At 38.3% G+C, this 22581-nt stretch overlaps 1 long non-coding RNA gene across 1 annotated transcript; it reads right to left on the minus strand.

The window, feature by feature from the left end:
• Positions 1 to 2613: 2613 nt before the first annotated feature.
• LOC145587640 (uncharacterized) lies at positions 2614 to 6061 on the minus strand. Its single transcript, XR_014101335.1, has 3 exons — positions 5126 to 6061; positions 3747 to 3973; positions 2614 to 3656 (listed from the first exon to the last, which is right to left on the minus strand). It is a non-coding gene; the product is annotated as an uncharacterized LOC145587640 (long non-coding RNA).
• Positions 6062 to 22581: the final 16520 nt, after the last annotated feature.

The following is a 22581-nucleotide window of genomic DNA, read 5'->3' on the forward strand; positions in this document are numbered from 1 at the left end:
CCAGCACTCATAGACCCTCGTAGCAGCCACCGCGCGCACCACCAATCCCAGCCAACTCGCAATTAACAGCCACCACAACCAATTGGCACCAATCGCAATTCGCAGCAACCTAGTCCACCGCGGGCGCGGCTGATGCTGCCACGGGCGTGGGCTGCGGTGAGCTCCCAGCCCTCCAATTTTCGGTAGATGGCTTGGAGATGCCTAGCCACGGGCGCTCCGTTTTCTCGATAATTTTTGTACGGATTAATGAAATTGGACGACTGAGATGCATTGAGTCAAATTATTGGCTGCGATTTGTTAATGATTGAACTTTGAGCCATTTTATGGTGATGATGCATAGTGAGGATGAAGAACCAGAGAGCAGCCACGAATTGTGGGCAATCAGGGGTCTTATTTGTTTTTGGGGTTTTCTTTTTATTTCTTTTTATTTTATTTTTATTCTCTTTTTATTTCTTTTATTTGTTATTTTATTTTCTTTATTTATTAGCTTGTAATATAAATACCCTTTGGGGTTTAATACTCTCTTAACAACTTGGAATTCACCCTAGATTAGTTTAGTCTCTCTTATTTTTCTCTCTCTTAGGGTTAGATTAGGATTCTTTCTCTCTAGTTTAGGAGTAATTTTAGAGAGAGAAAGCTTGGATTTTTCATGGAGTTTTGAGGGGTTGAAGAAGCAATTTGTGGATTTTCTTCTCATATATTCAATGAGTCTTTCTAACTTTCTCTCATCTTCATTGCTTTCCTTTAATTCTTGTTTTTGTTTATTCTTTATTGATTAGAGTTGTTAATTAGATAAGTTGTTTGATTCTTGCTTTATTTCTTGTTTTACCTTTTTTCTATGCTTTTGTTCATCACGATTACTTAGATTTTGCTCTAGGGATATGGATGAAGGGGATGTTGATGTTTTTAATTGATTAATTGTGTTTGAATTGTGATTGAGGCATGATTTGTGCGCATTGATGATGACTTTATTGCTTAGGGACTTTCTAGCTAATTACCCCTATGATTTTTATCGTGCTCTTAATTAATTGTGCGAGAGTTAGTTAATTGAGGGTTTAATTTCATCCATGTTTAGGCTAGTTAAATTTCAGGGGAGTGAATTGATCTAGTCGAGTTAATTAGCATGTTTGATTGTGCGAAAGTGAATTAAATGTGTTGATTTCTCCTAATTAAGCCCATGATAATTTGTGCACATTTGGTTAGTTGAATTCATTAATATGCCTCGATTCCCCTTTCCCTAGTGCTTTTATCGCTTGATTTTATTTGTCTTACTTGTGTAAGGAGGGTGTGCCCATCGTAGGGGATCCATCTCCTTAAATGCCCATGGCCCTTTAAAAGCCTAGGAATTTACACTTGTTAGGGTGTATTAGGATTTGAATCCCTGACTGTTTGGGGGACCTTGAATTAGAGTTGATCCTATCATTACGCTTTTTTATAAGAAACAAGTAGAAGTCGCCAATGAGTTTTAGGAAAACTCATAAACCTCGTCCATGCCTTTCTCCCAAGTAAAGTTCAAGGGATATTTAGCACGAATTGTAAGTTTACCCATGCCCAAATTGGTCTACATGAACCAGAAATGAGTTCGGGAGCGATGGTACTAAGATAACGTTCCCTTGAGGGGGGAATCGCTATTCTAGCCCTAGTACGGCCTCTACTAGCTCTTCCTTTTTCACAATTTCATCACCAAACCATATATGCAACGTGATACCTAAAAACTAAGTTAGTTGATTTTATTTACACACATCAATCACATAGGAATTACATTGCAAAAGGTCGTCATTCTTATTTAATCAATATTCGTGAAATGAACAACAAATAAGCAAGATTCACCTTGGCTTAGGTGATCAATCAACAATTAATTATTCAATTCTATTCTTTATTTAACGCAAGATACTATGTGGAATTAATTGATTAAAAGTTCGTTTAAAGCGATCAAACAACACTAATTAATTAATTAATTAAAAGTTATTTAAACAAGAAAATAAAGGAGATTGATCTAAGTGCTCAGAAATTTACCACTTCTCCTTGCTAGATCTTCGTTTAGAACACTTATGGACTCCTTGTTCGGGAACCTCCACCATAGTAACAAGTATTGAGGGGGTGAGTGTTTAGGACAAGAGGTTTGATAGTTCACAAAGTTTCTGCCAGAGTTTTAGGTTAATTTCTTTGTGTTTAAGCCTCGTATTAAGCCTTTATTTATAGGGAATGGATTCGTTTAGGGTTTTAAGCATTCTGCCGCAGCAGATGTCGCGCGCATCTGAATGGGTTGCGTGCGACAACCTAGCGCAAGTGATTTAGATGCGCTGCTACGGGCAACACAATTAAACGTCTTGCGCGCAGTATTATGGTAAGATTCAATTTTATATTTTTATGAAACTAGGGTAACCTAACACGCGCGTTGCGCGCGGTAAAAATAAGCCTAGAAAAGAAGCTATAACTGTTTTTGAATGGCTACTGTACTTGGTGTTTTCAAATGGTTATATTACTTGTTGTTTTCGAATGGCTATTGAATATTAATCAAACACTTGGCGTACTTTTTCAATTCAAAACAAGTAATTCACGTAACTGACAAAATTAGTGGCTTTTTTTAATATATAATGGTTCATACAACAAAGTTATTAATTAGCAAAAAAAAATAGAGCAAACCCAAATTTAGAACCCAAAAATACATTGTAACTTCATCAAAAGTTATATGGCATTGACATATTTGAGAATTGGTTAGATCAAATCCTTGTCACTCTCCCTGTAGTTCAAGTACTTCAAAGCCTGCAAGACCCAGTAGATACAATGTGAGTAACATCAAGTCTAACCATAGTCCATTACTTAAATTGCATTGATACAAGCAGATTGGTTATGCAAAGAAAGAAAAGGGAATTTTGAACTTAGGTGAGCAAGGCATGTATTAAGTGTTACCTTGCAAAACAAGAATGATATGAAAAATCAAAAATATACGAATAGTGTAAAAATTATAATCTTAACAAGCACGACCCATACGAAAATTAAATAAATCATTTTTTTAATAAAGGAGCAACTATATTAAAAGATAATTAAAAGTCTTACATCAACAAGATTGTCCTTCTCGTCAAAAAAAATAAATAAATAAATAAATAAATAAAAGATTATCCTTACCTCACTTGAAAACCAACAGGCTAGAAAGCTTGGGCTTAGGGAAGAAAAAAATACATAACAATTGAAAGTTAAATAAAAATAAAATCACGAAATTTATAACACTAAGCCTGTCCTTGCTCCCCTGCTTCTTGAATATCATTGCGATATGTAGCTTCCAGACCCTCCAGCACTTGTGGATAGGAGTCGAGTCCCCTGAAATCTTCATAGCCATCTTAGCTAATTCATAGGATAATTTTTTGGCCTTTACTTCACGGATCCAGGGCCTTGCAATCAAGTTAGGTACGTCCGAATCACGACAGAAAATTCATGGTTAAGATTGCCTTTGACATTCTCAAGCAGCTCCACCATTTTCTCTACATCCGTTTCGAGCTCAATTTGCTGGATCCTAGAGCCTTTGGTAGTAGCAGTTCCTCCTTTATGATTAGCATCTCCGCCTCGGCCGTTGTTCTAGTAGCGAGTTTAACGGTTACTCCCCTGTACCAGTTACCATATTTTCTTTTATAACTCCACCACTAGCTTTTCCTGGACTAATGCAAGAAGCATCAACATTCAGCTTCATTAATACCAAAGAGGGGAAGGTCCATTGAGTCAGAGTTTCCTAATTTGTTTTCCTTTACCTTTAGTATCCGCCTGAAAAGCATAAGCAGTATTACACAATCAATTGTTAGACGATTAAAGGTAGTTTGATGGTGTTCCACTGTTCCGTGGTTTTATTGAAACGACCCCATTCCTCAATTTCCAAAGATGCCATAAGACCACTGTGAATCCCATTTTCCAACTCGTATTATCATCAATGAAGGGGGCTGCAAGGCTGATAAATGATGCCTCACCTACACCAACAAGCCTGAGAAAGAGAAAATCCTATAGAGTAAGATCATAAAGATATGCTGAAGACGGACTTAGAGACTTACAGTTGGGAAATGGAAATCGGCTAAAAATCCCATGATCACCCACAACCAACTATAGCAATAGTCTAGACCAACAATCCAACTCCAATTAATCTGAATGGATTCACACTACAAGGACCCTAAAAAAGGAACCATATACACTGTCATCAGTCTCATCATACAACTTTATGAACATGAACAAATTATAATTTATCCCAAGACAGTTATCCATATTGATGGAAGATGCTTACTCGCATATTTTCGTTCATTGGATTGTAAAAAAAGCCACTTTGGTGTCGAAATCAATAGGTTGGGTAGAATTTGGGTAAGGTCAGCTGGGATTTGGTAATTTGTCAATATTTAGCAAACTTAATAATTCTGATGACAAAGTAGACCCCTTATTACAAATTAAGTAATTAAATTAAATGCTAGACCCATTGCCGACAAAACAAACATTTTGATTCTTTAACATTAAAATATGGGAGGCCTGCATTTCTGAGTGTTATGTGGTCTGGAAGGTCATGGAAGCAACAAGCAAATCAGTAGGAATGTCATCATCAAAACAAATTGTGAAGCAGTAGAACAGGGACTCCTACACTTGAACAAAACAGACAGATTCTTATGGCATTGTAGCAGATAAAGTCCCTAACTAAGCAATACAACAACAAAAAATTTATCAAGATATTGAACTTTTTTTTTTACGGGAAAATCAAGATATTTAACATTGATTATAGGGTTTTATTTATAGAGTAATAACAAAAGTAAGGAACGAAAATTAAAAATTGAATTCAAAAAAGAAAAACAAAAAAAGTTGAAACTGGATTGTATTGTATTTGATAGTAGAACCCAAACATAACCCATAGAATTTCATGAAAAATCCTCAATCTATATTCTTAATCCCAAAATTTCAACAGCAAATTAGATAAAAAAAACCTTTAAACTAAATTAACAAGAAATATTAACAAGAAACACTTGAATTGAACAAGATTTAAACTAAATTTAGCAAACATACATCAACAGTGAGTTAAAATTAAAACCAAAATAAACTGAAATAGAAATTGAGTTATGAAATTAATTGTCGAAGATTGAAAAAAAAAAACCATCTTTACCTCATATGCTGCTTCAACGGAGGAAAGAAAGCACAAAATCTGCTTCAATGCGGGATTTCGAGCACGCTTTAATGGAGGAGAGAGAGGAAGGAGTGCAACGCTAAACTGGTCACCATTTCTTCCTCTTTCTCGTTTAGCCGTCGCTGCCCATCACCTTGTAAAACCCTAAATTGATTACAGTGACAATTAATTTAACAGTAATGTCAAAATTGAACTTTAAAAAAAATCCTTACTCTTTCAAAATTTAACAATTATTTTTCTATCTTCACTAGAAACTCTAGCTGCTCTTCTGTTTTTTCGACCAGGCATTTTGTAATCTCCTTAAATTTCTCCAGATCCCTGTAAAACCCCAAATTAGAAAAATGGGTGAATTAATTAATGTAATAAAAAATTAATATGTCCTAATTTTTACTCTGAACTTTAGATTATGAAAGTTGATATATATAATAAAAAAAAAAAAAAAAACCCTTGATTAGAAGCTGCATTTAATGGAGATGAGAGAGTGAACAGGAAAGAAGAGAGAAAAAAGGGCGTATGGAGGAGGAGACAAAAAGGAAAGCTGAAGAGTGAGCAAAGTAAAATGCAGAAGAAAAGAAAAAAAATCTTGCTTTGGTGATGTAATAATCGAGGTGTAGGGGCTCTTGCTATTATCTTGCATGCATTATACCTTTCTGTAAAATTTACAGGAAAAAAGCACTCATCAGAGAAGAAGAGAAAGAAGAAAGAAGATTAATTTGCCACATCAACGAAGAAAATTCAACGCATGTCTTTCCCATGCTTGGCTTTCTACAATTTTCCACTTCAGCAAAGCAACCACACATGCACTCCACACATGTGAGTACTATTTATAAGGGGAAGAGGTGAAATCATTTAAGGGGTGAGGATTCTGAATCTTCCGCAAGCGCATCACTAGTAGTTGTCCTGGGTGTCACGCGCAACTAATTAAGTTGCGCGCGCCAGACCAACGCGACTTATTATGATGCGCGCGGATTTTTCTACGGCAGCATTAATTTTTAACCTAGGCGCCTCTAAATCCGTCATAATTAGGTTTTAACCACGGGCTCAAGCCTAATTATGATCGGGCTTAGTTAATTGGACCTTATTTTATTTTGTTTTCGGGTTAGGCTAGTAATTTTATGTTCTTTCCATTTAATCGGTTACCCATAAGCGTTCTTCACGTTGATCCAACACAAAGATGGTTTTATTTATCGTCATAGCTCTTCCTGTCGGGACAGGAGGCCAAAAGTAGATGTCTACAGTTAGCCCCCACTTTGATCGAGTCTAGAATAGACGAGGATCAAAGTAGTCACGGAAATAAATCTGAGACTCATTCTGCGAAGTTCCCTAAGAATGAAGAATCTTTCAGTAATGTTAAGGATGTCGAAACGGTCCTTGATTCGCTAAGTGTTTGAGACAAGTAGCTATTAAGGCTAGAAAAAGTATTTTCTAGTCTTAACTCGCTAAAGAATCTAGATTGATTCTTTGCAAATGTAGAACGCTTTTACAAGTAAAAGCTGTCCTGGGTGATGTCAAGTCATGAGAAGAAATCGGTTTAAAAAGGATTAAAGGGGATGATACCCTCTCAATTAGGCATCGTTGATCTAAAGTCCCTCGATATGTCATTGAAACTTTAGTCTGATTTTAACCAGTTAAAAAGATGATAAAAGGGGAGGTGTTTCGGCATTCGTAGCCTAACACGTGAATAAAGTTCTTGACACTCGCTTGCCAAAACGCAGTATTCGATGTCCACAAGATAGAAATACATGTCTCAAGACTGGAGGCATATATCCAAATCCAGTGAGAGGGAAGAAAATCGGCAACTCTCTCAGCAGTTTTGTCCATAAGATGAAAACACGTGTCTCTGGGGGCACGTGCCTAAATAAATGCGACATCGCACGTCGCTCTTTATACTGGGGGTGGACGGACACCCTAACTGTCCAGTAAGCCAATAAGCTCACTAACTACCGTATTTGCTTCCAATCAAGAAGTGTCTGTTCTCGAATGGTTCGGTACGCCAGTCGACTCGTTTTAGCTAACGCCTAGGTACGGGAGGTAGATCACGTTGCTGGGAAGAGGTGAAAATTTACGCAACACCTACGCCATACAATTTATATGATAACGCCATCCTTTTTGTTGTGGACGCCAAAAAGAAAGAAAAGAACGTGACATTTCTTAAGTCAGTACAATAAAATGACAAACCTGTCTATGGGAGCTTTTACGTAAAGCACCACTACGGAATGTCTTAGGACACGCACACGAAAAACGTCCAAAACGTATGCTTAGGGCAGGCACAAAGCACGGTGTGCATGTGGAATGATGCAAAAAACTATCAAAGAAGAAAAGAAACTATTGGATGCAAAGCAATTTTAAAAGATTTCGATAATTCACGCGTTATTACGTCTAATAACGAGCAAAAACCGTTAAAAATAAATCAAACGGATCAAAATCTCAATATCAGTTTTTTAAGTGACCACTATCTACACGCAACTCAGTGGGTCGCGCTGGCCAGGCGTGCGCATCGTTCTGAGTTGCACTGGGCTGTCACGCGTAACTGATTGAGTTGCGCGCGACATTTAAATCAGAAAAAGGAAAATCGCTAAGCGCGATTTTTCATTTCACTCTCTCTCTCCTTCCTTCGCCATTTTCGCTTCTTTCTCTCTCTAGAAAGCTCGAATTTATTTTGTTTTTGAAGCTAAAGGAAGTAGATCTCATCCCCTATTCATATTTGCCATAATCCAATGTAAGTTTTTACTAATTTTTGTTCTTTTTTTGGCTGAATTTGGGCGATTTTCGAACCGTAAAACCCCAAAATTCGAATTTGGGGGTTTCCGAAATCTTGAAGTTGTTTGTTCTGTGTTGTTATACTATGTTTAAGGAGTGTTTTGCAACAAATTTCATGAAAAATGGTTGAGTATTGAACCTTGTATGAGCATTTCTTTATTTAAGTACGTTCTTGACTTTTTTCATTGAATTTCAGTTCGAATCTGTTGTTTTGCTTGCTCATTTTGGTTATACTTGTTGATTATGAAGTGAATTATAGTGTTAGAACTACTATTACTTTCATGAATCATGTTTTGAAAATTTTAAATTCGAAAAATGGCGCGAACTATACATTTAGCTTGTTTTTGCCATGTTTGAACCTCAAGATTGTTTGGTAGACGATAATTATGTTTAAGTTATTATTATTCGTCTAAAAGTAGTTTAGACTTAGAAATGTAATCTCTAGAATACTTTAGTTGAAATTGGTATAGGATGACTTTTGTGGGTGTTAAAAGCCCCCATTTACTGAGTTTAACTGCAGGTATCGTAGCCCCAAAGCATGGGTGGCATTCGATTTTTGTTTTTTGCCCTCTCGGCAGTCGTTATGCTGCCAAAATGGATCTAGAACACGTGTATTAGTCTTTTAGAAAGAAAATAAACTAATAAGAAATTTTATCCGTTATAGCATGGATTCTCCTCCATTTGTCGATGCTGAGGAGGACCTAGGAGGACCCGTGCCTGATGAGGTAGTTTTCCCTCGAAAGAGGGTGATACGTCCTCGTGAGGAGGTTCGAGAGCGATGCGTCGGGGCCGATCGACGTTGCCAGGAGGATGTGGTCTGGGTGGCTCCTCCCAACTGGGACCCTCAGGTCCTTAAGTGGGACCTAGACCATCACGTTTTGGTTCGGAGTTGGCACGACATAGTGAGTTCTTTTCACGTCTCCGTCTCTTTTATCATCGTTTCTTCTCTTTTCAAAGTCGTAATTTTATTTTGTATATTTTCTTTTAGAGCGAGCCTAGCATGTGTTTGTACGGCTTGGGCAACTTGAGAGGCCATTTCGAGAGTTTACCAGATGTGGTAAAGGACATAGTGGAGCTTTCGGGGATCAGCCCCCAGCTGGCGGCTCTTCGGGATCTATCGAGTCGGCCTGCATCGTTAGCTTTCCTTTGTAGGTTGCTGGGAGTTTTTGTGGGATTCCACCAACACTTTTCACTTCCCATGGGGAGAGATGACGGTTACCCCTTTCGATTTCTCTATGATTACAAGCTTTCCTTTCGAAGGCGAGCCTGTGGTCATGGAGACCGTAAAGGGGTCAGATGAGAGACTGTGTGACCTTGTGGGGGACCGTCTTGCGGCGACCCTTCATCTGTACGCACAGTCTTTTCCGTACTCGGTCCTTGCCGAGGAGTTGTTGGCTGACGAGGTTAATCGGCAGCGTGCACCTAAGCAGCTGGCTCGGATATACATTGCTCACGTTCTTTCCGTCACTATCATGAGTGATCGGGGAAAGCGTTTCGCTATCGGTTTACTCATTTGCCTCAGTGACTTGGGGCAAGTAGGTAATCTGAGTTAGGCGGAGGTGTCGTATGCCCGTATGCTTACAGCTATGGGCAAGGCGACCCAAGTGATGGATTCCGTGATAGCTACTGAGGTTCCTTTGATCTCCATTTCATGGCATGGTCGTATCCTCGAGGTGCGTATTCGCTTTAATATTTTTATCTTAATCACCATTTTGGCTCTTTGATCTCATTGTTTTCTCTCTTTTCTTTTAGGCTTGGGGGTACTCGTACCTGCCTTTCTTAGCCCCTAGGATACTTGCGGAGGCTCGTTTTCCTATCGGCCATCGTCTGGTCACGATTAGGAAGAAATGAGCGACTTCAGCCGGCGACTTTCGTCAGAGGATTCTTTCAGCAACTCATGAGTCGGTAAGTATTTTGACAACACACATGTTCATTTATACATATGTTTTTTGAATGATTTTCTCATGTGGTTGTGTTTTGTAGATCGATCTCCGTCCTTGGAGTTTGATCGTCGGGGTCCTTGAGGCTGTCCGGTCAAGCATGGTTCGCTGCCATTTTCGGGCCCTTTATCAGGGACTATCTGTGCTCCAGAGGACAGACGCTTGGTTCTTGGGTTAGCGTGTTCTCTAGCAATCTTCGTCCGAGGAGCCTTTGGTTCCTACGGACCCTCCAATCCGGCTACTGCGTTCGGACTTACTGTCTACCGAGGATCAAGCTCAAGCGATCCTTGGTTATCCAGCGGAGCAGCTGGTGCTGCCAGGTGCATCTTACCCGACATTTGTTGCATCCAGGCTGACCCCTTTTCTAGCTTTCGTTCCGGTTAGTATTCTTTTTTTATTGTTTTTTTTTCTTTATTCTTCTTCTACTTTTTTTATTTTGGAACCTTGACACCTTTATTATCGTATCTTCAGCGAGTCGAGCTGGATGGTTAGGTGCCACCCACGGCGGAGATCACGTATACCAATGCTTTCAGGTCGGTAATTCGCGAGATCCTTCCAGCAGCGGAGGACGAGGACATACCGTTTGTACCGGAGACGGTTGAGTCGGTATGTTTATTTTGTACATGTATATTATTTTCATATATCATATACATTTGTTTGATAACTGTCCTTATATTATTATTTTTTGAATAGGTTCCGCGAAAGACCGTGAATTGGCATGGTGAGGACTATGCGCGCTTTTCGAGCCGCTTATAGAAGAGCCCTTGTGGCTTTGTCATGCCGTGATCATCAGATGTTCGCGGTAAGTTTGTTTTCTCTTTTTTTTTAACAAAGTTATTACACTTTTTATGTATTAATCTTTGTTTTTGATTTTGCAGGATGTACAGCAACCTTCCGGGAGTCGTCAAGCATCCTGACTTCCATTTGATTATTATTTTTTTTAGCTTATGGAAAAATGTACATGTTTATATATTATTATTTTTTTTACGGCTGTACATATGACACGCATTTTTTGTATATATATCATATTTTTATTTCCATAAGTATTTTAAATCGAAAAAAAAATTAGAGAGAGGGAAAGGGTTCCCGACTTACTCCCCTCGAAAAAATGACAAAAAAGAAAAGAAAAGGAAAAAGGAAAAGAAAAAAACAAAAAAAAAGTAAGGGAAAAAAGGTGAAAGGAGAAAAGGAAATTAAAAGAAAATAAAATAAAATAAAAGAAATAAAAAGGAAATTAGAAATAAAGAAAAAGAAAAAATAAAATAAAAAGAAACTAAAGAAAGGAAACAAGACTTAACAAAGGCAAGCGTATGGATTAGTCATAAGATTTCGTTGATATTCTATTATTTAGTAGTCTAAAATACGGAAATAAACCAAACAACATGTCGTGACAGAACAGGGCGCGCGCAGCTTGATGGGTTGCGAGCGGCTGTCGCGCGCATATGGATTGGTTGCGTGCCATCTGCGGGTGAACTTTCCTTTGGGCGGAAATTGCCGAAAAATGGCCCTGTTTGGTCTATTTATACGTGGTTTCGTGTAGGCTTTTGATCATCTCACATTCATTCGTTAGTAGTATTATTAAGAAAACTATTGCTCTCTCTACTTGTTCTTTCTTTTTTTTAACAATGGTAAAAACCTTTGAGCAACGTTTGAAACAATGGGTCACTTCCCTTTCAACCGAGGATAAATTAGCTTTTAAAATATACCACCTTGACCCCCTACTACGCTATATGCAACTTAATATAAATTTTGATTTCCTTCATGCTGCGGTTAATCATTGGGACTCGAACCACCATCTTTTTCTCTTTAAAGGGGATGAAATTGTCCCATTACCAGGCGAGTTTGAGGCTCTACTAGGCTTCCCTGCAAATACTCTCCCCGTGACATATGCCCCTAACTTGTCATATTCTAAACTTGTATTTCAAATATTTTTTGGCTTGAATGACAATGATATGGCTAACATTGGGACAGAAGAAGGCGTGAATTTAATTCAATTTATTGAACACTTCGTCACCCCTCGTGACAACTTGACTAAACAACGTTTTAAAATTCGTGCTTTATGTTTTTGTCTTGTTGTCAATTGTTTTCTTAGGACAGGTAAAGAGTATGGAGATTATTCCATGGTGTCCATAGTGGAGCAAATAGAGGGGTGTCACTAACCCGCTCCCTTAGCTTTGGCGGAAACTGTTCTTTACTTGAATCGCCTTAGAGGAGACCCTAACGAGAACGGCTTCACGGGAAGTCCACTCCTATTACACGTATGTTTTTTTTCACGTTGTACGTCAGCGCAACCTATAAAGTTGTGCTAGTCTGACCAGCGCAATCTTCTGGGATGCGCGTGAGTGGCGCGCGTGACTGGTTGTGATGCGCGCGCCACCTGCTGGTGTAATATCGCAAATTAAATTTTTTTTTTCAGATTTAGCTCATGGAGCGCTTGCGAATTGTTGATCAGCCACAAAATCTTAAGGCTAACGGAGTGAGAACATTCCCTGGTCGTTGCATTCTTTACAAACATAAGAATGAAGAAGAATGGACATCCTTTTTCTGTCATAGGGTTCCTAACATACGCTTCGTGATTCCTTGGTGGAACATAAGTAGTATGATTGGGAATAGTTTTAATTGTCCCCACATTAGGCTTTTAGGCCTTTCTAGTACCACTTACATCTTTCCTTGCAGGGTGATGAGACAATATGGGATGAAACAGGTTATTCCCCCACAAGATTGTGATGCCCCTAAGGATGTGATCTTTAAACCTGAACGAATTCCCCGTTGGATGGAATATTGGTTAAGTCTTCCTAGGTGGGCAATGCAAAATACCACGGCGAGCATTATACTATCTTCCTTTTATAAAGCTTGGATGAATACGGCAGAAAAAGGAGAGTTAAACAAGGCTCGATCACAAAATCAAACCGCCTCGGCTCGCAATCAACCCAAGCCTTCGATGCATTCGTCCACTACTACTCCTCCTAATGGCCAAAACAAAGGAGTGAAAAGAAAGTTAGACTTCTCCTCATCACCAAGGCTCGTTCAAGGGAACCTAAAAGGAAGACTTCTCCTAAACCCGCGCAACAACGCGTGAAGATTAAGTAACCTTCATTGAATACTCGCAAAAAGGTTCCAACAAATGCTAAGGACAAAGGAAAGAGAGTTGAAAAGGCCCCAATTCCTAAGTTGAAAAATAACGTTTAAATTAGGTCAAGAAGAAGGGCGAAGGGGAAAGCTCTAAGGTTGCTGAAAGTACTGGGATGGAAATTACTCCTCCATCAACTGTGACGATTGAGGACATAGTAAAACCTTAGAGTGTTACACAATATTATTAGCTTAAGAATAATTTTATTTTGAATAAAGTGTAATCACTACTATTTTTTTTAATTACTTATTATCTAATTCTATAATGTCTTTTGAATTTGATTGGAATAAAAATGAACTCTTTTTTTTATATATGACCGAATCATAAATATTTCCTATGTATTTGTATTACAAAATCATGTCTTTGCGTAGTTCTTTGCAAAAAGTTATATATTTATTTTTTGTAATTCTTCTTTAATCCTATTTGTAGGAATTAAATGAAAAATTATCAAACTTTGTTTAATAACTTAAATCAAAGTTTAATTGTATTGTTTTCCGAGTATACATATTGTTTGAAAAATGCCCTTATTTTATCGCTAGTAAAAATCGAAATTTTATTCAAGCGTAAAATTCTGGGTGCGTAGTTCGTCATTAGGTGTCGAGCGCAACGTCCAACGTTGCGCGTGCCTGTCGCGCGCAGCGGATTCTGTTGCTCGTGACACATGTGCTACGAGTGTTAAAAAAAATTTATGTTTTCGTATTATTACCCCCCAAGTGTGAAGAGTTTTTCGTAATGTTCAAAAAAATCTGAACACTTTGAACGGTATGCGTTTTTTTTTATTATCCCCCCAAGTGTTATGAGCTTTACCGTGTGATTCAGTAAAGCGCATAACACTTAGAATCTTTATTTGAATTCCAAGAGACATGATTGTTAATGAGTGAACGAGTTTATCCGAATTTATCATATGTAATATTTTTTAAGTCGATCAATGTTTATTAATTGATGGATTTCATCGCCACCAATATCCATTAATCTGACAGCTCCTCTTGATAGAATATCAATAACGCGGTATGGTCCTATCCAATTAGGTTTGAATTTCCCTCTTGGATCGGTTGGTGGACCCCTAACCTCTTTTAGTACAAAGTAACCTTCTTTGATATTTCGGGGTCATACTCTTTTGTTAAAGTGTCGTGCTATGCGTTGTTGGTAGACTTGTACATGATGCAAAGCTTTTAATCGTCATTCATCGAGAAATAAAAGCTCTTCATACCTCGCTCGTACCCATTCAGCTTCCGGTAGCTTAATTTCGAGTACGATGCGTAGGGATGGTATTTCTAGTTCAATTGGTTGAACTGCGTCCATTCCGAAAACTAAGGAGTATGGAGTTACCCCTATTGATGTTCGTATGGATGTTCTATAACCCCATAGGGCGAAGTGTAGTTTGTTTGGCCAGTCCTTATAATTTTCTGCCATTTTCTTAATGATGACTGTTATGTTTTTATTTGCCGATTCTACAGCTCCGTTCATTTGAGGTCGATATGGAGATGAATGATGATGTTTTACTTTATAACGAGCTAAGAGGGTCTCAACTTCTACTTTGAATTGAGATCCCTTATCACTAATTAGTTCATGTGGAACTCCATATCTACAAAATATGTTTCGTTCGAGAAACTTTGCGACATGTTTAGAAGTGATGTTAACGTAAGAAGCGGCCTCAATCCACTTAGTGAAGCGATGGCTACTAATACGTACTCGTGTCCTCCTGCTCCTGTTGGAGAAACTTTACCAATTATGTCAATTCCCCAAGTCGAGAAAGGCCAAGGGGAAGTGAGGTTACATAATTCGGAGGTGGAAGGTGTTGTAAATTAGCGAACATTTGGCACTCTGGACATTTCTTGACATATTGTATGCAATCATGTTCCATGGTGGACCAAAAGTACCCTTGTCGTGAGATTATTTTAACAAGAATTTTTCCATTCATGTTAGGTCCATAAACACCTTTGTGAGTATCTTCCATAAGACGTGAGGATTCGGGTTGGTCTATACACAATAAGCTTTGACCATTGGGTCCTTTCTTGCATAATTGACCATTTACTAAACCATATTGAGCTACAAGTGTTCTCAAAGCTCGTTGGTCTTTTGATGAAGTATTTTCAGATATGTTCCACGAGTATTTTAAGATATGTTCCATGAGTAATGTATTGGAGGATATGATCATACCAAGGACTTTCTCCTTCGATGTCATTTATTTCCTCTATTGCGTTGCAATAAGCTGGTTCTTCTCTTCTATCAATGCATAATGGCATCATATTTAAGTGATCTAGAATATTGATCATTGAGGCTAATTTTGCTAGCGCATCGACAAATTGATTCTCATCCCTTGGGAGATATTTGAAGTCAATATAATCAAAATGCTCGATTAGTTGCTCTAGGTGTGCTTGGTATAATATCATTGTGGAGTTCTTTATTTTCCATTTTTTAAGTATATGATTTATTATCAAGCTAGAATCTCCATATACCTCCAATTTTTGCACACCTATGCTAACTGCTGCTTCTAGTCCAATAATGCACGCTTCACATTCCGCGGCATTATTAGTAACCTCAAAGTCTAGTTTGACGGAGATATTGGAGTATGTGCTCCCTCTGGACTTATGAGTAACACTCCCACACCACATCCTTTTTGATTGGATGCGCTGTCGAAGTACATTACCCACTTGTCATCTTGTGTCTGAGAATCTCTTCATCCGCAAGATGAGTAGTTTCTGCATGACTTGTTTAAATAGGATGTTGAGCCAGAAAATCAGATATTACTTTTCCTTTTATAGATTTTTTAGGAATATATTTTAGTTCGAATTCGACCAACATTACCAACCACTTGGATATTCTTCCTTGTATGGGTAGTTGTTCAAACAAATACTTTATCGGATTTTGTTGTGAAATCACATGAGTGGTGTGGGGTAGTGTAGACACCTAAAATGTCTCCCCAAAACCAAACCCAATGATGAACAACCTTTCACCGCCATTATTGGTCGGGTTGATTATTTAACCTTTGGAGTGCTTAATCCATATTTCCATTCAATACATTTCATAAACCAACTCAATTCATAGCCCATTTTGCTAAACCATAACTTATTTTTCACTTTTCGTGTCCATATCACAAAACCGAGAGAAACTGATTTTTTGGCCCTATAATTTTGATCCAATTAATATTTGGTCAGATAGGCCTTGAAATAAGCTTTCCAACAATATATCATAAGCCCAATTCCGATTTAAAACGAAGAACATATGAGCAAAATACTAAACTCGGCCCCGAACCAACACCATTTCACTAAAACGGCCATAACTAAAAATCTACAAATGATTTTGCCCTGATTCCAATTGGGATGGAAATAAGACTTGATAACCTTTCCAATGATATATTATATACCTTATTTCGATTTACGGATCAAAAGTTATCATAGTTTTAAAAACGCATATAAAACTGGAATTACCGCGCAACAGCTAAAATGCCGCGTCATGGAAAAAACTGACGTGGCACGGTGCATATTGCTGTGACACGGTATTTTTCTCCGTGTCACAGTGCTTTTTCCGTGTATTTTTCGAGTTTACTCACGCGTTTATGAATTTGGACGCAAATCTAGAAAGCCCGTACACCGTGACGCCGCGCCACGGTGGACATTGCCGCGTCGCGGCATTCTTTGCCGTGTCACGGTACACATACTGTGACACGGTGCTTTCCCGTGTCTTTTCCATGTTTCTTTGGGAAAAATTGTACACCGTGACACAGCGCCACGTGCCGCGCCACGGTGGACTTTACCGCGTCACGACATTCTTTGCCATGCTTGTGCCGTGACACAGGAATCCCGTGTTTTCTCACCGTACACAACTGCACGTGCTTTATCATTTTATGGAAAAATAGTGCATCGCGACACGGTAATCTGTACCGTGTCACGGCAGAAACTGACCGTGTCACGGTGCCCCAAATTAGGGTTTTTATCTTTTCTAGGGTTCCGTGTGATCCCCTACTCATTTCCTCTATAAATACTCCCCATCTTTCTGCAGTTCGGGGCACAAAATCATTATCTCTTCCTCTCTTTTGACCAAAAATCATTCTCTTTCCCTCTACACCAACAATCATTCTCTTGTCTCTTTCTCTCTTGCTTTAGTCTAAACACTAGTCACCTTATTCTTCCATAATACTTCCCCTAAGCACTCTAAGGAGTCCATACAATACCCGAGGTTCCGTCCTTAAATCAAGGCGTGAAAGGTATAATTAACTGAGGGTTTAGACCAAATCAAATCTACTTTTAATTTAATTTAATTTCAATTTCAATTTGATTAATATTTTTATTGAAGTTACTAACAATTTATTCATGATGTTGCAATTTTAAGGAACGCGCGTAATGTGAGTATTTAATTAATTTAATTACTTATTTTATTTTTATATTGCTAGTATCATGATTAGTTTAATTTATATTTGATTTGACTAAAGTGATTATGGTTAAATTGCTTCCAATATTAATGTTTATTCTATTATATTGTTGATCACCATATTGCATGTTTAAAGGGAATATGTAATTGAAAATACAACTAATAAGATAATTCGGACGACCGGTTTAGGTTCCATTTTAATCTTGTTATTTAATCAAGTGATCACAATATTTTAGAATTATATGTTGCATTAAATCAACCAATTTAGCCTAATTAAAGTTTGGAGCAAATTGAATCTTTCTTTGCATGCCTTTGAGATCACAGGAATCACTTTTCACAATAAGAATCGAGTATAGGCCAATACGGGCAAATGTGACTCCATGACTCACTTCATACCATCATCCCAATCCTCCTTTCGTGGTTCTGAACCATATGGAGTTAGTAATCTCATGGATTATGAATGGGGTGTAACCTTCACGGGTCAATCGTTGTTACCTATCGTTTTCCCTTTATCGTGGTTGCCTTAAATGATCCGTGAACGGTTTACAAGTTCCTTAAAAACATGTTGGCGGCTCCCTACTTTGCTTTGTCCCTAATCGTATTATGTCAATTCCCACTTCCTATGAGTGCCAAGCATATTCACAACATGCTTTAACATAGGCGCACTTCGAACTACGCCTATAGGTAGCATATAATGTCGTAGTTTTTTAGTTGCCCATACTAATGCTAAGCTTGTTTTTTCCAAGGTGCTATATTTTGTTTCATATTGGATGAATTTTTTGCTTATATAATATATTGCACGCTCGACTTTTTCTACCTCTTGTGCTAACATGGCTCTTGTGGCCGTATATGTGACTGTGATGTATAGCCTAAGAGGTAGTTTGGGTACTGTTGGTGCTAAAACTGGTGGACTTTTGAGATAATATTGCTTCTGGCATTGATCGTCCCATTCATATTTTTCTTCTTTTTTCAATTTTTTAAATATTGGCTCACAAGTCATCGTCAACTTATTGATAAATTGACTAATGTGCTGTAGTTTGCCAAGGAACCCCCTAATTTCTTTTTTTTTTGTTTGAGGGGGAGGCATGTCAACAATTGCTATTATTTTAGAGGGATCGATCTCAATACCATGTGTGCTTACTACGTATCCAAGTAACTTGCCAAAAGTCACTCCGAAGGCGCATTTTTGTGGATTCAATCGCATTTTATATTCTTTTATGCGAGTGAAGAATTTGCGTAAAGCTTTTATGTGTCCCATTCTATCTTTGGACTTCATGATCATGTCATCCACATACACTTCTATTTATTTATGCATCATATCATGCAAGAAAGTCGTAGTCGTTCTTTGGTACGTAGCTCCTGCATTTTTTAAACCAAATGGCATGACTGTGTAGCAATATGTACCCCAAGGGGTAATAAAGCATGTCTTTTCTTCGTCTTCTTTTGCCATTAAAATTTGGTTGTAACCTGCTTATCTATCCATAAAGGATAACATCGCATGTTCAGCCGTGTTATCTACCAATATGTCAATATGAGGTAGAGGAAAATCATCTTTAGGGCTAGCCTTGTTGAGGTCCCTAAAGTCGACACACATGCGAACTCGTCCATCCTTTTTGGGGACTGGGACGATATTTGCTACCCATTATGGGTAATTACATACGCTAATGAAGCCTGCGTCTAATTGCTTTTGTACTTCTTCTTTTATTTTCAAAGCGACATCAGGTTTCATTCGTCGAAGGGTTTTTGTTTTACTAGTTTAGAAATAGGGTTCAAGGGAATGGTATGTTCCGCAATTTCCCTATCTATTCCAGGCATGTCCTTGTATGACCAAGCGAACACGTCTTCAAATTCTTTGAGCGTCGATATGAGGATCGATCGCTCTTCTTGATTTAAGGTTAAGCCAATTTTGACTTCCTTTTTGTTTTCATTAGTTCCTATATTGATGGTTTTAGTTTCTTCAATTACAGGATTCTTTTGTTCTCGTTCATTCATTAAAAATTCAACCAGTTTGTTAATATTATCATCTTCATTAGATTGATTATTATAACATTCAAAAGATTCAAGAGAAGACATATACTCGTAAATAGAGCTCATATTATTGAAATCAAAAGAAATTACATCAAGAGGAGAATCTTTTTTGGGATCCTCATCCTTAGAACTAGAAAATAAAGACTCAGTAATGGCCACAAGAACTAAATTTTCAGCTTCCTTAAAATCTAGACTAGACTCATCATCAGATTCTTCAAACATCTCCCCTTCGCCTGTGGTGATCTCCAGCTTGTCACCTTTATGGTTAACCCACTTGAAAGTCTTCCTCCATCCATGCTCGAAAGTTTCATTAAAAGGGGTGATCAACGAGTGGTTGGGTCAAAAGCTTCATCTTGGATGGCGTTCTGATTAGTCATTGTAGCAACATGGTTTTGCTCTAGTTCAAATAGCAAGTTGAATGCTTGCCTATCATAGCACCCTGGAGTTGGGTGTTTTGATTGAACGATTTCGAAATCGTCATTCAAGAAGTAGTAATCGTGGAACATTTTGAATCCAGGCTTCTTGATACCTTCTAGAATTAATGGTTCTGGAAAGTCATAGCATGGGTAATCCTCTCCCTCCCTAATGAATTGACCATTACCGGTTTGATTGTAGGATGGGAGTAAAGTGATTATCCCTTTCTTATTGTTGTGTCTACATGCTTTGATCTTAGCATCGTGAGACTCGAGTTCTTCTTTGGTTGGTTTATATCCCAATCCAAAAGTGAAGCTTTTCTTTGGGATAGGAAGTAAAAGAGATTTCTGTATTCCTATTCCCAAGGGCATCCCAAGAAAATGACTACTCTTGAATAAGATGTTGTTTACAATTGGGGTGGAATATGGATCAAGCTTGAATGGTTCCTCAAGGCTTTCCTCCATTCTAGTGTGCAAATTGCCTCCGCAGCGAATCCCCACATGTCCTCTTCATCATTATCATGGTTTATTTCCAGAAGTGATTGATCATTTATTGCTATTTTGAGAGGAGAAGCATGTATAGTCATAGGAAGACCTTGATAGTTCAACCTAATCATTTGATGGAGCGAGGATGGTATCTCCCCAAGCTCACGTATCCAAGGACGTCCAAGAAGAAGGTTGAATGTAGGTTTAATGTCCATGACATGAAATTCAACCATCTTTTGTATTGGGCCTGCGGTAATTGATAGCTTAACAGTTCCACACACCGATCTCCTTGAATTGTTATAGGGCCCTAATGCTTTGTGTTGTTGATTGAAAATCTTTTTCTAGATTAAGGCCTAAGTATTTCGCAGTTCGTAATGGGCACACATTAACGGCAGACCCATTGTCTACTAAAGTAAGAGCAATGTTGTATCCCTTGCACCCCACGGTTAAGTATAATGCGTTGTTGTGGGTAGTGTCTTTTGAAGGCAAATCATCACTAGTGAAAGTGATTGATTTTTCGGATTTCTCGCTAGTAAGCAATCTAACGAGATCTTGTGGAGTTGTGTCCATACTTACAGACAAAGTCGTTAGAGCATTCATAAGAGAATTCCTATGTTCTTTAGAAGTACTTAGGAGTTCCCAAATGGTAATATTTACCTTAGATTGACGAAGTTGTTTGACCACTGGATCTTCCACCTCACGTGGAGGTGGTATTGGGTTTTGAACTTGATTTTGAGTGGTCGAAGATCCATTTGGTTGTGTTTGATAAACTCGCCCAAAACGAGTTAGATGATCTATCTCGTTTAGGTTAGTTATAGGACTCATGAACCAACTTTCTTCTAGAGGCTTTGAGTGCGCCTCCATTTCAAGATGCTCCATGAGTTGTGCTTGATGCCATTGTTCATCCAAGGAGAGATTCGATAAGTCTTGTGATTTCCCCAAGAAATGATCCCAATCTAGTGCTCCACTTGTTTCATTTTGTAGACAAGGTGGAGGTGGGACGGCGACGTACTTAGAGACGTATAAGTCTTGGAAGTCGTCGTCCCATAACCCACACACTTCATTAGTTTCCCCTATGAGTGCTATGGTTAGAGGCTTCTCTATGGGAGTGATAGAATCCAAAGGATTAAATGTATCACTTCCCATAAAATCCTTATCAATGTGAAATGTCCCCAATGGGGATACATTGTTGTTGGGTTTAGGCGTGGGAATTCTCCCATCGTCTATTAAATCTTGAATCTTGTGCTTTAGGACAAAGCAACATTCAGTATCAAGCCCAACACCTCTATGATAAGCACAATAGGCATTGCCAACCTATTGACATTTTCTTTTTTCTGGGGAGGTGGGTGGCGTTGGCCCTGTTGATGTGAGCAATCCTTTTTCGTTTAATTTTTCTAACAACTCTTTGTAGTTCACAGGAAATTGCGTAAATCTTCTTTCTCTTGACCATCTTCTTCGAGGGTCGTTACTATGATATTGACTTGTGCTATTATATTGCGTAGAAGTCGCAAATACATGAATAGAAGATGAAGTGTTATAATTCCCTTTTTGTAGTTGTTCTTAGGTTGATGATGATGAGGCTTATTTGCCTTTTCTTTAGCAAGATCATCTTCAATCCTAGTAGCCACAGAATAGACCTTTTGAAAAGTGTATAAACCAAGGTAACGTAGATGTTTGTTGTACTTTTCATAACAATTGTCAATGAACTTTTGTAGTAACTCGAGTTCAGGTGGCCTTTGGACAAGGTGGGCCACCTTTTCTCGCCATCTACAGTAGAAAGCAAGGAAACCTTCATCGTCGCCTTGCTTAAGCATCTCAAGTTCACGTAAAGTTGATTTGAACTCTACGTTACTCTCATATTGGGTGATGAAAGCCGAAACTACATCTTCCCATGTTGTCTTGAACTTAGCTTCTAGCCCATAGTACCACTCTCTTGCGGCTAGGTCTAGAGATAAAAGGAAAGTCAAAGTATAAAACTTAGGATCAACTTCCTTTAAAGCCACGGTGATAGTAAAACTCATCAACTGATTTTTTAGATTATTGGTCACCTTGAATATTGGGAAGTCCGTGGCTACGAACTTTTCTGGTAAAGTAAGTCATGTAGGAGGAGCAAACTTTTCTGCATCGAAGTACTTGTTCCCCATTGTTGAACGAAGAACAAGCTTCTCCAACGACTTCTCTTTGATGGATAGTTCCTCCATCTTTTGTTCCTGCATTTTTCTTTTCAGTTTTTTCAAGTTTCTTAATTCTTCTCTGCTCGGCCTCTTGAGCCTTTTCTTCTCTTAAACGAGCAATATCTTCTTAGAG

This window comes from Chenopodium album, chromosome 17 (assembly GCF_948465745.1).
Source record: "Chenopodium album chromosome 17, dcCheAlbu1.1, whole genome shotgun sequence".
NCBI lineage: Eukaryota > Viridiplantae > Streptophyta > Magnoliopsida > Caryophyllales > Amaranthaceae > Chenopodium > Chenopodium album.